The following is a 14493-nucleotide window of genomic DNA, read 5'->3' as shown; positions in this document are numbered from 1 at the left end:
CTCATGAGATATTGTAAAGATAGAATCAGGCAGACTTACACTCAAAACCAAAAACCCAATGAGATTGACAGCATTGAAAAGCCTGAAGTAATAGATCCTGTTATCTATTCACTATATATTTACTGGTGCAGCCACTATGGTGATTGGTGAGCATAAGTTTAAATACCTGAATCATGGAGAACGTAAGCTGAATTTGGAAGAAACTGATGATAAATTAAAAATTTACATGAGAGAAGACAAGTTATGGGCGTATGTAAAGTCACAGTACACCAAGGAGCTCATACAGTTAGATTACCCTTGATGGTAGTAGCAGGCGAGGGACCTAGTCTTCTTGAAAGAAGCTGGTTGAAGGAAATCAAATTGGAATGGACTGAAATCCTACAACTGAAAACTAATGGGCTATCAGAGTTATTGCAAAATATGCCTCAGTTTTCAAGGAAGAACTTGGAAAACTTGAAGGGCTACAAACAAAAATTCATGTAGATCCTGAGGCAACACCAAGATTCATGAAGCTAAGACCAGTACCTTATGCAATGCGGGATAAGATAGAAACAGAACTAGACAGATTAGAAAAACTAGGAGTGATACAAAGAATACAATTTTCAGAGTGGGCAGTTCCAATTGTTCTCAAACCTGACCGAAGCATTTGAATATATGGGGACTACAAATTGATAGTCAATAAAGTGGCTAAGTTGGACAGACGTCCCATACCTAAAATTGAAGATTTATATGCTAAATTAGCAGGTGGAACGGCCTACATGAAGTTAGATGCGAGTCATGCCTACCAACAATTGGAATTAGAGAAGGCATCCCGGAATTTTGTCACCATAAATATACATAAGGGATTGTACCAATACACCCATTTACCTTCTGGCATGTCTGCTGCTTGCGCCATATTCCAAAGAATCATGGAAACTTTACTACAGGGTCTGCCCCATGTTGTAGTTTATTTGGATGACGTTCTCATGACTGGGGTCACTGAAAAGGAACATTTGATGAACTTGGAAGAAGTTTTGAAACATTTTTCACAGGTTGGAGTGAGATTGAAAAAGGAGAAGTGCACATTCCAGGCGAAAGAGGTAACTTACCTAGGTCACAAGATAGATACACAAGGCCTACATCTAGTTGAAGAAAAAGTGAAATATATTAAAGAAGCCCCAGAGCCAAAGAATACGTCCAAACTGAAATCATTATTGGAGATGATCAATTACTATGGATGCTTCTTAGTTAACTTGTCGACAGAACTGGCACCACTGTATTACTCACTCAAGAAAAACCAGTAATGGACTTGGCAAACACCACAAGAAGAAGCTTTCACAAAAGTGAAACAGTTGTTACAATCATCTACACTTCTAGTACATTTTGACCCAAAAAATAGTTGATATTAACGTGTGATGCATCACCCAATGGAGTGGGAGCAGTGCTTTCCCACCAAATGGATGATGGATCAGAACAATTTATTGGATATGTGTCTAGAACACTCAGTACTGCATAGAAAAAATACTCTTGAAAAAGAAGGCCCGGAAATCATTTTTGGTGTAAAGAAGTTACATCAATGTGTATCAGGGTCATCATTTTACCATCATAACGGACTACAAACCATTATTAGGACTATTTGATGAAGACAAGGCTATACTCCCATAGCGTCATCAAGAGTACAAAGGTGGGTGTTGATCTTGATAGCGTATGAGTATACTTTTATTCATAGACCCAGAAGTCAATTTGCAAATGCAGATGCACTCAGTCATTTAACCTTGCAAGTAAAAGATGAGGATGTTCCAATTCCTCAGGAATTCATTTTACTATTGAACTCCCTGGATTCATCACCGATATCTGCTAAACAAATTAAAGACTGGACAATTGAGAACCAGTCTTATCCAAAGTCAGAAATCAAGTTCTTCACGGTTGGTCACAAAAACAAGAATCTGATTAAATGAAACTGTATTTCCAGAGAAGATCCGAGATAACCAGCCAAGAAAGTATTTTATTGTGGGGAGCTCGGGTGATTGTTCCTCCAAAAGCGTGAAAGCCATTGTTATCCGAACTTCACAGTGCACATCCTGGAATTTCCAAAATGAAGGCAATAGCATACATCTTTTTGTGATGGCTGGGAATAGATGGAGAAATAGAAAACTTAGTGAGGAGTTGTATGCAGTGTCAACAAGTACAAAACTTACCTGCAACAGGTCCATTACACCCCTGGGAGTGGCCGGGATGGCCATGGGTACAAGTACACATCGACTATGTGGGACTTTTTATGGGAACAATGTTTCTACTTATCATAGATGCTCATTCAAAATGGATGGATATATATGAAGTGAGGTCGCCCACATCTTCCGCTACAATAGACAAACTACGACAAAGTTTTGCAATCAATAGACTACCTGAAGTGCTAGTATCAGACAATGGAAGAGTATTCACGAGTGCTGAATTAACCGAATTGCAAGCCTCAATGGTATAGTTCATGTGAAAATATCTCCATGCAAACCTTCTTCAAATGGACGCGCTTGAGGGAGCAGTTCAGACGTTCAAACCTGGAATGGAGAAATTGCCTGGAGATTCTATAAATTAGCACATTTTCTTTCCCCTTGTAGAACCATCCCTCATACGACAACAGGTGTCATGCCTGTGGAATTATTGATGAAGCGCTGTCTCTGATTGAGACGGAGCCTAATTATGCCAAACTTGGGGGGAAGGTAGAAAGAAGGCAGGGAAGTCAGAAAATTGGCTTGAATGTCACAGTCGGGACAGAACATTTAATGTAGGAGAGAACGTATTTGTGAAAAATTTTAGAGAAGGACCAGCATGGTTGTTCGGTGAAATAAGTGCAGCAACAGGATTTCTTTCTTATCATGTGAAAATTGAAGATTGAGTAATAAGGAGACATGTGGATCACATAAGAGGAAAGCCAAATAACCAGAAATGATTCCACCAGTATTCGAGACTGAATCAACATCTCCTGTTGAAAGAACTCAACTGAGTATAAATGTGTTTGAAGGGTCGACTGTACCTGAAAGAGTCAAAGTAACAGATTTACAGGAACCTATTGAAGAAGTAGATGCTCAGACAACTCCAGTAAAGGAGGTTCCAAATCAAACTTCAGAAGCTGTACGGCTGAGACGTTCTACATGCATAATAAAACCCCCAGTGAGACTGACTTTGTAAATTATTGATCTGTGTAAATAACCTGATTTTTTATTTTAATTGTAAAATGTATTTTTCAGTTAAGGGGGAGGGATGTAGTAATCTGATGTGTAATATACCTTTAAGACAAGTGTATTGTAAGACCACATACCCAATAGCAGAGTAGCTCAGGCTACCTCTATGGGAAAGTCTTGAGTTAGAAGAGTGAAGAACGAGTTTTGAGTTGTGAGCACACAAATGTAGCTGCTGAGTTTAGTTTGTAAATAAACAGCATGTGTTTGTTCTAACAACAATCCACTGATGTTCTCTGTCTCTGTAGCAACTCGGTCACCCTGAAACAAGCGGGCAACCCAGATCCTTTAGCCCCAACAAACCAAGGGCACTGGATCCAACAATTACCCTCATCAGCCCTCTTGGTTACCTCTTCAAAAATCTCCAGAAAGTTAGCTAAACACGATTTTCCCCTAAGAAATCCATGTTGACTCTTTCTAATCAACCCACATTTGTCCATGTGACTATTAATTCTATCCCAAATAATTGTTTCTAAAAGCTTCCCCACCACCGAAGTTAAACTGACTGGTCTATAATTACTGGGATTACCCTTACAAACTTTTTTGAACAAGAGCGTAATGTTTGCAATTCTCCAGTCCTCTGGAACCTCTGGGAAGACTGAAAGATTATGGTTAGTGCTTCTGCAATTTCTACTCTTACTTCCTCCAATATTCTTGGATACATCTCATCCAGTCCCAGTGCCTTGTCAACTTTAAGTACCCATAGTTTATCCAATACCTCCTCCTTATCAATTTTGAACCCTTCTCGTGACAGAGCTTCCTCTTCTATCACAATGACCTGGGTAATATCTGCTTCCAGGTGAAGCCTATGATTGACTGAATAGCTTCACTGCATTCTTCAAATAGCAGAGCAGTCAGTCAGTCAGTCAGTCGTGACTGTACTGGAAAGCCTGGAATGTCGGTTTATTTTGACACTTGGAGACCTCGCATTCTTTTGCTAATATCTCATGGTCGGGTTCAGGAAGAGGAAACTCTGTTTGGTTTTAAGAATTAACAGGAGGGAATGTTTTGAAGCTCATTAATTTTGGAGCCCCTGTTGTTTGGGGGCCCCGTGCCACAGTGCTGTGTGTTTCATTGTGACTCCACCCCTGAATTCTTCCCCAGTCCTATAGGAAGGTTTGCTTTTTGATGTCAGCACTCACTGTTGAGACAGAGGTTGTGGGCCCAACTCCAATCTTAGAGACTTTGAGAACATAATCCAGGCTGGCACTCCACTCTTCTTCTTAGGCAGTCCGTCAGGATCGAGGGTGACTTGCTTCCTCTCCGGGTGATCAATGCCTCAAGGCTCGGCAAGTGGACTTGGAAAAGGATGCTGCTGTTGAGCAACCCTCGCTGCTGGATTTGGAGGATCTTGCTTAGGCAACTCTGGTGGCACTTCTTAATGCTTTTAGGTTATCCAAGTCTCCGAAGCATATAGGAGTGTGGGGATCACTGCTGCCCAGTATACATTGATGAGGTTTGAGATCCGCATCCTCAAATACTCTTTTCCTCCTCAGTCAGTCAAAGGCTGGACTGGCATATTGGAGGTGATGATGAATTTTGTTGTCTTTGTCTGCCTTCATCGAGAGGAGGCTCCCACACATGAAAAATGGTCCATATTTTCCTGGATCTCACCATTGATCTTAATCAATGCAAGGAGCTGTAGTGCTATGAGAGCTGGTTGGAAGAGGACCTTAGTTTTCTAGGAGTTTATTGAAAGGTCCAATTTCTCAAATGGCACTCCAGTTCTGAAGAAGTGTTGCACTGTCACAGGTGTCATCTTTCAGATGAGACATTAAACTGAAGCACTCTTAAATGGATGCAAAAGGTATGGCATTTTAAAGAGAAGGGAAATTTTCCCTGGTATCCTTGCTAATTTTTACCCCTTGACTAACATCAGTAAAACGGATTGTCTGGTCATTATCATATTACTGTTTTTTGAAGCTTGCTGTGCACAATTCGGAGTCACATACACACCTGGTTTGAATGAGATTGGAGACCAAGGGGATAGATATTGATTGAGGTGATCAGATATTCTGGAGATGTATTTCAGGCTGGAGAAGGGGGAAGCAGAGCAAACCAAGGTGAATATTGGAACAGAACAAACATTCAGCAGGTTTATTTGTTAATCTAAGAAAATTAAGGCATGTTTCTGCAGAACCTTCAGGGGATTAATAAATTTTGGTAGAGCCCATGATAGTGTGAATTGTTCAGTGTGTAAAAAGTGGGATAGATAGGCTGTACTTCCTTCTTCATTCTAATTTTCTGATCTGAAATCATGGCAGTAAGATAAATCCTTCTGAAGTGAGTCTGTGTGGTCACATCCTTTACCAAAAGCATACCTCCCACTCTTGTATCAAGAAATACAATATCCATAGAAACAACAGCAGGCCATTCTGGACAATATTCAGGCTTGGACTGATAAGTGGCAAGTAACATTCACGCCACACAAGTGCCAGGCAATGACCATTTCCAACAAGATAAAATTTAACCATCGCCCCTTGACATTCAATGGAATTGCCATCACTGAATCCCCCACTATCAACATCCTGGGGTTACCATTGACTATTAACTGAACTGGACCAGCCATATAAATACTGTGGCCACAAGAGCAGGTCAGAGGTTGGGAATCTGTGATGAGTAACTCTCCTCCTGACTCCCCAAAGCCTGTCCGCCATCTACAAGACACAAGTCAGGAGTGTGTTGGAATACTCTTCACTTGCCTGGATGAATGCAGCTCTAACAGCACTCAAGATGCTCAATACCATCCAGGACAAATCAGCCCACTGGATTGGCATTCCATCTTCACCACATTCAACATCCACTCACTCCACCACCGACACATAGTGGCAGCAGTGTGTACCATCTACAAGATGCACTGAAGCAATTCACCAAAGTTCCTTCGACAGCACCTTCCAAACCTGCAACTCTACCACTTAGAAGTACAAGGGCAGCAGATAGATGGGAATACCACCATCTGCAATTTCCCCTCCAAGTTACACACCATCCTGACTTGGAAATATATCACTGTTCCTTCACTGTCGCTGGGTCAAAATCCTGGAACTCCCTTCCCAACAGCACTGTGTGAATATCTATACCAGATGGACTGCAGCAGTTCAAGAATGCAACTTACTACCACCTTCTCAAGGACAATTGGGGATGGGCAATAAATGCTGGCTGAGCCAGGGACGCCCAAATCCCATGAAAGAATTAGGAAAAAATTCAACTCCTTGAGCCTACTCTGTCATTCGGTTAGATCATGGCTGACCTGTACGTCAACTCCATTTACCCATCTTTGTCTTATTTCTCCTGACACCCTTACCTGAGGAAAATCTCATCAATCTCAGTCTTGAAAGCTCCAACTGTCCCCAAGCATCCACAGTGTTTTGGAAGGGAGAGAATTCCAGATTTTCACTACCCTTTGTGGGAAAAAGGTGATCCTGATTTCCCACCCACGTGGCCGGATCCTAATTTTAACGTAATGTCCCTCATATTCAAATCCCCCAATAGCAGAAATATTCCTATCAAATCCTTTTAACGTTTTAAAGAACTCAAGAAGATCACTACCAATCTTCTATACGCAAGAGAATATTTGACATTCTATTTATTTGACAAACACACGATGCAATAAAACAAATTTTGATGAAAAACTCATCATATCACTTTCGATATGGCACCTCAATGACAAAGACATTCTGCTTTAAAAACTTAATCAAATTTAAAACCAACATCACATCTACTTGCCAAAATGTTAGTGATTAAAATAATATTAACAGAAAATGACTTGTGGTTGTAAAACTCCAGTATCCATGTGACCTGTACCCTTCCCTTCCTCACTGACCAATGTACACTGCTCTCTGGATCCCCATGACCAGGACCATTCATTCTCTGTGACTAGGATTTCATTATTTGTTCCATACCAGCCACTTCCATTACTCGCTCCATTCTATTTGGGAATCATGACGACAGCAACAATGACCTGCATTTATATAGCACCTTGTATGATACCAAAGTAATTCACTGAAGCAGAAAAAGGAAAAACAGAAGCTAAGCCAAAGGAGGAAAGATTAAGGTGATTAAGACCAATTGTTTGCTCAAAAATTTGGATGTAAAGGAGGGTCTTGAGGGAGATTGGTGGGGGGGCATGAAGAGATGAAAGAATTAGGGAGGATTTAGGGAGTGCATTCTTCAGGCAGCTAAAAACATGACTGCCAATTATGAGGGAAAGTTAGGATAGGGTTGAACAAGAGGTTGAGTCAGGAATGGAGATGGGACTGTAGTACTGGAGGAGGTTACAGAGCCAAGGAGAGATAAGGCCATATAAGGATTTGAACATAAGGATGAGAATTTTAAATTTAAGGCAATGGGAGATCAGGATCAAGTATAGGTCACCGCTGGTGCTATTTGATGCAGGATAAAATATGAGCAACTGACTTTTAAGTGAACTGAAGGTTATGAAGGGTGGAGAATGGCTGTGATCTCAACAGCTTGCACAGATATACATTTTCTAATGAGGAGTCACTGATTAGCAATCAGGAATGGGAATGCTGGTTTGTTTTACACATTCCAAAGCACCAATGCCAATTGCTGTGTCCAACTGATATTAACTAGTTATTCCACCATAACTATATTTTTCCCTATGTATTCTTTCATAGAATGTGGGCATTGCTGGCAGCATCAGCATTTGTTGCCAGTCCCTAATTGCCCTCAAACTGAGTGGCTTGTTCAACTGTTTCAGAGTCAACCACATTGCTGTGGGTCTGGAGATACTTGCAGGCCATACCAGGTAAGGGGTGCAGATTTCCTCCCCTAAGGGATATTAGTGAATCAGATGGGTTTTTACAACAATCAATGATAGTTTCATGGTCACCATTAATGAGATTAGCTCTATATTCCAGATTTACGAATTGAATTCAAATTTCACCAACTGCTGTCGTGGGATTGGAACCCATGGCCCCTAGTGAGCATGAGCCTGGGCCTCTAGATTACTAGTCCAGTGACATTACCACTACACCACCATCTCACTCAAATATAAGCAAATAATTGAGTAGCAGAATCTTTGGCTAAATGTGCTCCTAAAAGTTATAGGCCTCATATTTCTCAGTTTTCAATAAACATAGAGCTAATCATGGCATACCCGCAGTCAAGGCCTTTTCACGTTTTTTAAGCAGCTCTGGAAGCATGTAACTTGTACAAATTTAGAACAGGCTAAAAATCTAGTACTATAGATCTGTGGAAAATAGCTTAAGGACAGCAACACAAAAGGCAACTTTAGCAAAGAGCATCTGCAGAGCCAAACATGGTTATGAAAGTTTGAGTACATTATTGACAGGCAAGGAGAGCCCTCAGCATGCAAATAAGACTTGCATAAAGAAACTGTCCCAAAGTATTCCACATCCAATAAATTACTGGTTGTAAAAACAGAAACTGCTGTCTTTGGCTGTTACATCATGAAAGATATTGTTATTTAATCTCCACCCTGTCATAGACCTATCTGCCTCCTCACCCCTTCCACTGGCTTAAAAACTCTTTCATTTCTATCTTTCTTCTGTTCTGAGGAGAGGTCATTGACTTGAGATGTCAAATAACAAGGACAGGTAATCAAAAACTTGGTCAAAGGGGTAGATTTTGAGGAGCAAAGGATGAAAGTGAAGTAGCGAGTCGGAGAGGTTTAGGGAGGGAGTTTCAGAACTTAGGGCCTAGACTCCTGAGGCCACCACCATCAATGGTGAAGCAATTAAAATAGGGTAAAAGCAAAAAACTGCGGATGCTAGTAATCCAAAACAAAAACAAAAATACCTGGAAAATCTCAGCAGGTCTGGCAGCATCTGCGGAGAGGAACACAGTTAACGTTTCGAGTCCGTATGACTCTTCAACAAAACTAAGTAAAAATTGAAAAGAGGTGAAATATAAGCTGGTTTAAGAGGGGGTGGGAGGGTAGAGCTGGATAGAGGGCTAGTGATAGGTGGAGATAGCCAAAAGATGTCATAAACAAAAGGACAAAGAGGTGTTGAAGGTGGTGATATTATCTAAGGAATGTGCTAATTAAGGGTAGAAAGCAGAACAAGCAAAGTACAGATAGTCCTAGTGGGGGTGGGGGTGGGGTGAAGGAATTGAAATAGGCTAAAAGGTAGAGATAAAACAATGGATGGAAATACATTTAAAAATAATGGAAATAGGTGGGAAAAGAAAAATCTATATAAATTATTGGGAAAAAAAGGGGGGATCAGAAAGGGGTGGGGATGGAGGAGAGAGTTCATGATCTAAAGTTGTTGAACTCAATATTCATCCGGAAGGCTGTAAAGTGCCTAGTTGGAAGATGAGGTGCTGTTCCTCCAGTTTGCCTTGAGCTTCACTGGAGCAATGCAGCAGGCCAAGGACAGACATGTGGGCATGAGAGCAGGGTGGAGTGTTGAAATAGCAAGCGACAGGGAGGTCTGGGTAATGCTTGCGGACAGACCGAAGGTGTTCTGCAAAGCGGTCACCCAGTCTGCGTTTGGTCTCTCTATAGTAGAGAAAACCATATTGGCAGCAACGAATGCAATGGATTAAATTGAGGGAAGTGCAAGTGAAATGCTGCTTATTTTAGGGGTTGTTCAAGACATCTGAATTAGGGAAACACAGAGATCTCCGAGAGTTGTGGGGCTGGAGGGGATTACAGAGATAGGGAGGGACAAGGCCATGGAGGGATTTAAATTTTAAAATTGAAGTATGCTTAATTGGTATTAGATTGTAGGTCCGCGAGCACGGGACTGATGGGTGAACATGGGCAGCACTGTTTTGGGTGATGTCAAGTTTACACGAGGTATAATATGGGAGGCCAGACGGTGTGGGAGAATAATCAGGTCTAGAGGTAACAAAGGCATTGTCAAGTGTTTCAGCAGCAGTTGAGCTGAACAGAGGCAGAGTCAGGTGATGTTGTGGAGGTGGAAATAGGCAGTCTTTGTGATGGCACAGATATCCAATTGGAAGGTCATATAGGGGTCAAATATGACATCAAGATTACAAACAGCCTGGTTCAGCCTTTGACAGTTGCCATGAAGAGGGACGGAGTCAGTGACAAGGGAGCAGAGTTTGTGGCAGGACTGGAAAACAATGGGTTTGGTCTTCCCAATACTTAATTGGAGAAAATTTCTGCTCATCCAGTAGTGGGGGTTGGGTAAGCAGTCTGGCAATTTAGAGACAGTGGGGGGGGGGAGTCAAGCGAGCTGGTGATGCAATAGAGGTTGATGCATCAGCATACAAATGAAAACTAACAATATGTTTTTGGATGACGTTGTGGATGAGTCAGCATGTTATTGAGGAATAGGAAAGGGCCAAGGGGAACATTTGAGGTTATGGAGAGCAGGAAGGGATCTTTTAAATCCAATTTTGTTCTAGTATCTGTAGCAAAGAGTGCTCAAAATACAGACAATTTATTTGCTGCTGATTTTATTACAACACATTCTGCTCTTGTGTGCTTTTTCATAAGGGTTCGTGTAATGTTGTTCTCCTTGTCACTGAGCCCATTTGCAATGATGTTTATTGCTGTGAGAAACTGCTGACAGCATTGGCCCTATGAACATGACCTTCAAACAAAGGAAAATGGAACATTTTCTGCCTAAGAAAATGTTTACTCTGAGCCAGCTAAACATAACTCTCATTATTGGGGCACTTAATAAAAGGGGACTCAGATAAGTTGGTAAATTAAAAAACAAGTATAAAATCAGGAAAGAATGGAAATACACTGCAGCTTATCAGCGCCTGTCAGTTTAACATTCCAGATGTTGATTCTTTGTTAGCTTTGAATACTGTTCAAAGATTTACAATAAAACTGTTAACATTGTGCAGTTTACCAGCATGAATTATAGGTTAAGTTTTCTGCTGCTGCTCCAGCCAGGACCTGGTGAATTTTAGCTTGGAGGCCAACGGCAGCTGAGTGAGGGGAATTCCAGGTCTCATCAATGCACTAGGCTCACTGATTAGCCATCAATCAATGATTGGAGGAATGTGGGGAAGCCTTATTCTCGTATTGGATTCCGGAGACTGCCACAACACGATTGATTTAATTTCAATTTTCCATTGCCAGCTTGGAGCCAAATGACGTGGCAACCTGGAAAAGTCTTTCTGTAAATTGTCAATTTGGATGACAGGTGTCACCACCCTTCAGTGTTTTAAACAGACACATCCAAAAAACTGCAAATTGTAAATAAACTTAACAAGGCTTAAATTAAATGAAAATGTTGTTGCAATTTGGCAACAGTGAGTAAGGTTGTAAACGACATGAAAAAGTGTGGAGTCATCCACTTTGGACCTAGGAAGGCCAGATCAGATTAACTATTAAATGATGTGGATGAACAGAGAGATTTAGCCCACAGAGTCCATCAGTACACTTGAAGTTTTCTGTGACTTTGACCTGGAGTGGGTTGTCAATTAGGGAAACAACATTATGATTTAGTTTGTTAAGTTTTGGCTGTTATTGCTTGTGTTCCTTTAAAAAGGGGCTGCTTTTTGTTAAAGTGGTTTTCATTGTGTCATTCTAGATTGATCAATTGGAAGTGTATAGAGATTTAGGAGGTCCAGTCATGAAAAGCTAGTGGACAGGTGCAAAAATTGACGTAAAAAGTTAATCGAACATTGACCTTTATTTCAAGGGAACAGGAATAGTAAGAGACAAAAGTTATATTAGAGTTCTTCGAGCTCTGAAAAAATTCTATCTGCAGTACTACATTTAATTCTAGTCACTTCACCTCAGGAAGGATATATTGGTTTTAAAGGAGATGCATTTTAGATTGGCCTGAATGATGCTAGGGCTAAAAGGATTAAATAATGAGAACAGGTTGCACCGGCTAGATTATCTTGAATTATTATCCTGTATTATCTTGAATATAGACATTGAAGGGGTGATTTAATTGAATCTTTTAATATGATTAAAGGATTTGACAGGGTATGTGGGAGAAACTTTCTCCTGCTGGAAGAGCTCAGACCAAGGGAGCATAAGATTAAAATTAGAATTTGACTGTTTAGGGATAATGTAGGGAGCATTTCTACACACAAAGAGTGGCGGGCATCTCTGGAAGTCTCTTCCCAAAAAACTGTTGTGGCTGAGGGTTAATTTATAATTCCAAAACTGAGATTGATAGATCTTTGCTAGGCAAGGGTGTTGAGTGCTATGGAGGCAAGGTGGGTAAATGGAGTTAAAATACAGATCAGTGAGATCTAATTGAATGGTGCAACAGACTTGAGTGCCTAAATGGTCTATTCCTGTTCCTAAGATTGGTTTGGAGAAGCATTCTGGTGTTTTGCTCCATTTACCTTTCAATGGAGTGGGACCTATAGAAATTTTGCAGCACTTCCTCATGTAAGATTTAAAGGGTTGAGTTACAAGGTTTTAAAAAAAATGAAATTGCGCTCTGTATTCAGGGAATGGGGAAGAGGAGAAGGATCAGCTATTGTTCATGTTCCTATCCAGCAATTTCTGCCATGTAGAGTGGCTATTTGGACCTGGAATGAGAATAGGATCCAACTCGGCTATGATGTCAGGTGTGGTCAATAATCTGCCTGCACCCAATGGGTTTGTAAGGAAAAAGAAAGAAGGATCTGCATTTATGTAACTCCTCTCATGTACTGAGGGTGCCCTAAAGTACTTTGGAGCCAATGAAGCTATAATGTAGGAAAGGCTCATAACAGAAGTATAATTATTAGGGTAAAATGCTAGAACCCTGCTAGTGGTGAGGGAATTATGCACCAACATGAGTTAATGGCTCCAGCAGAGAGGAGAAATCTTGGCTTATTGCTTCTCATGGAGGGTAATGTTTAATATAATGCTGTGTGTGACAATTAACATGTGAAGGTTGAAGTATTTGTTTCCTCAGTATTTACAGTGAAAAGAGTCAAAGTTGCAGAGGCTCCAAGTTGCAGGTGACAGCTGTATGGAGGCGTCTTTTGTCCTTTGACCCCACAGAGCCTCCTTCATCCCCTGAGCCCAAAGTAGCCTTTTTCAGTTTGGGATTTAGTGACATTTATTTTCTCATCTTTATTAAACAGAAACTCAAGTGACTGCATTTATTGACTGATTGCCTGTTATGGTTAAAAGGAGTCGCAGACTGCCTCTTTAACAGCCAGCCTCTGACACAAACATGTTCTCCATCTACACGATAGATCTACAGGGGGGAGAATAAGTTATCCCCCGCCAACTACTGTAGACAGAATCTCTGTAGATGAGAAACCAGATGAATAAATAAGTCCAGGAAGTGGAGTCTGGCTCATCTTTTCACTTTTGGTGCCTCTGGGGCATTTCAGGAGCTTAAATAAAAACAGAAAATGCTGGAACTGCTCAGCAGGTCAGGCAACACCTGTGGAGAGAGAAACAGAATTAATGTTTCGGGTCAATGGCCTTCCATCAGGAGCCTTCAGAAGCTTCCCTAGAAACCCACCAACCTGGAAGGAAAAGAAGTTGGAAGTTTGTTAAAAAGACATCCCGCCTGTCCAGATCAGTGAAAAATACTTTGCGATTCAGAGGTGTTGATATTTTCTTCCTGCACTTTTCTTACCCACTCTTCTGAAAGGCCCAATTCACACTGACCTCATCTTTGTCATCCCAAGGTAACCTGAATTCCCCATGTCCATTTGTGTATGTATTTTAGCTGCTGCTTCAGATCTGAACCTATTAATTCTACTGTCTTTATTTCATCTTTATTTTTATCCTCTTGGAACCTCTCTTTGCCCTTTCTGTTACCTGGTCACACCACTTTCATTTCTCCCCTCCTGGCTACTTTGCACTTGCTTTTTCAAAATTCCTTCCTAACCTTTCACTATTCTTCTGCTTTCTGACATTCCTGCTGCTGTCCCAGCTTTCAGTTCCACTCATGGGTAAGCTACAACTTCCCTCAGTGTCTTACTCACGTCTGAAAGGTCCATTGAAGCACTCAACACTATGTCCGAACAGGCAGTAATCTGAACTGCCCCATTCTCTTCTTTTGCTGCCCTTTCCACCCAACATGCCCACTGGGGGATAATTTTGTGAATCTTTCCTGTCCTGCTCCCCCTACACATGCCAACCTCCCCTTGCTCGCAAACGAACAATCACCGTCCCTCTCTGCATCTCCCTCTGGAACGATTCACCTTCTTGGCCCTCGATCACGTTCCCACTAAACTGCTGATTATTAAATTTCCTTTCCCACGCTAGCTAATATTCTAAATCATCCCATCTCTTGGGTACTTTTGTCCCCCTCTCTTTCAAAACTGCCATCATCACTGCCTAACCGATCACTGCCGTCCATGCACTTTGCCGCAGGAGAGATCAGTTGCAGGAACCTTG

The sequence above is a fragment of the Carcharodon carcharias genome, chromosome 23 (assembly GCF_017639515.1).
Source record: "Carcharodon carcharias isolate sCarCar2 chromosome 23, sCarCar2.pri, whole genome shotgun sequence".
Classification (NCBI taxonomy): domain Eukaryota; kingdom Metazoa; phylum Chordata; class Chondrichthyes; order Lamniformes; family Lamnidae; genus Carcharodon; species Carcharodon carcharias.
This window is presented reverse-complemented; position numbering follows the sequence as displayed.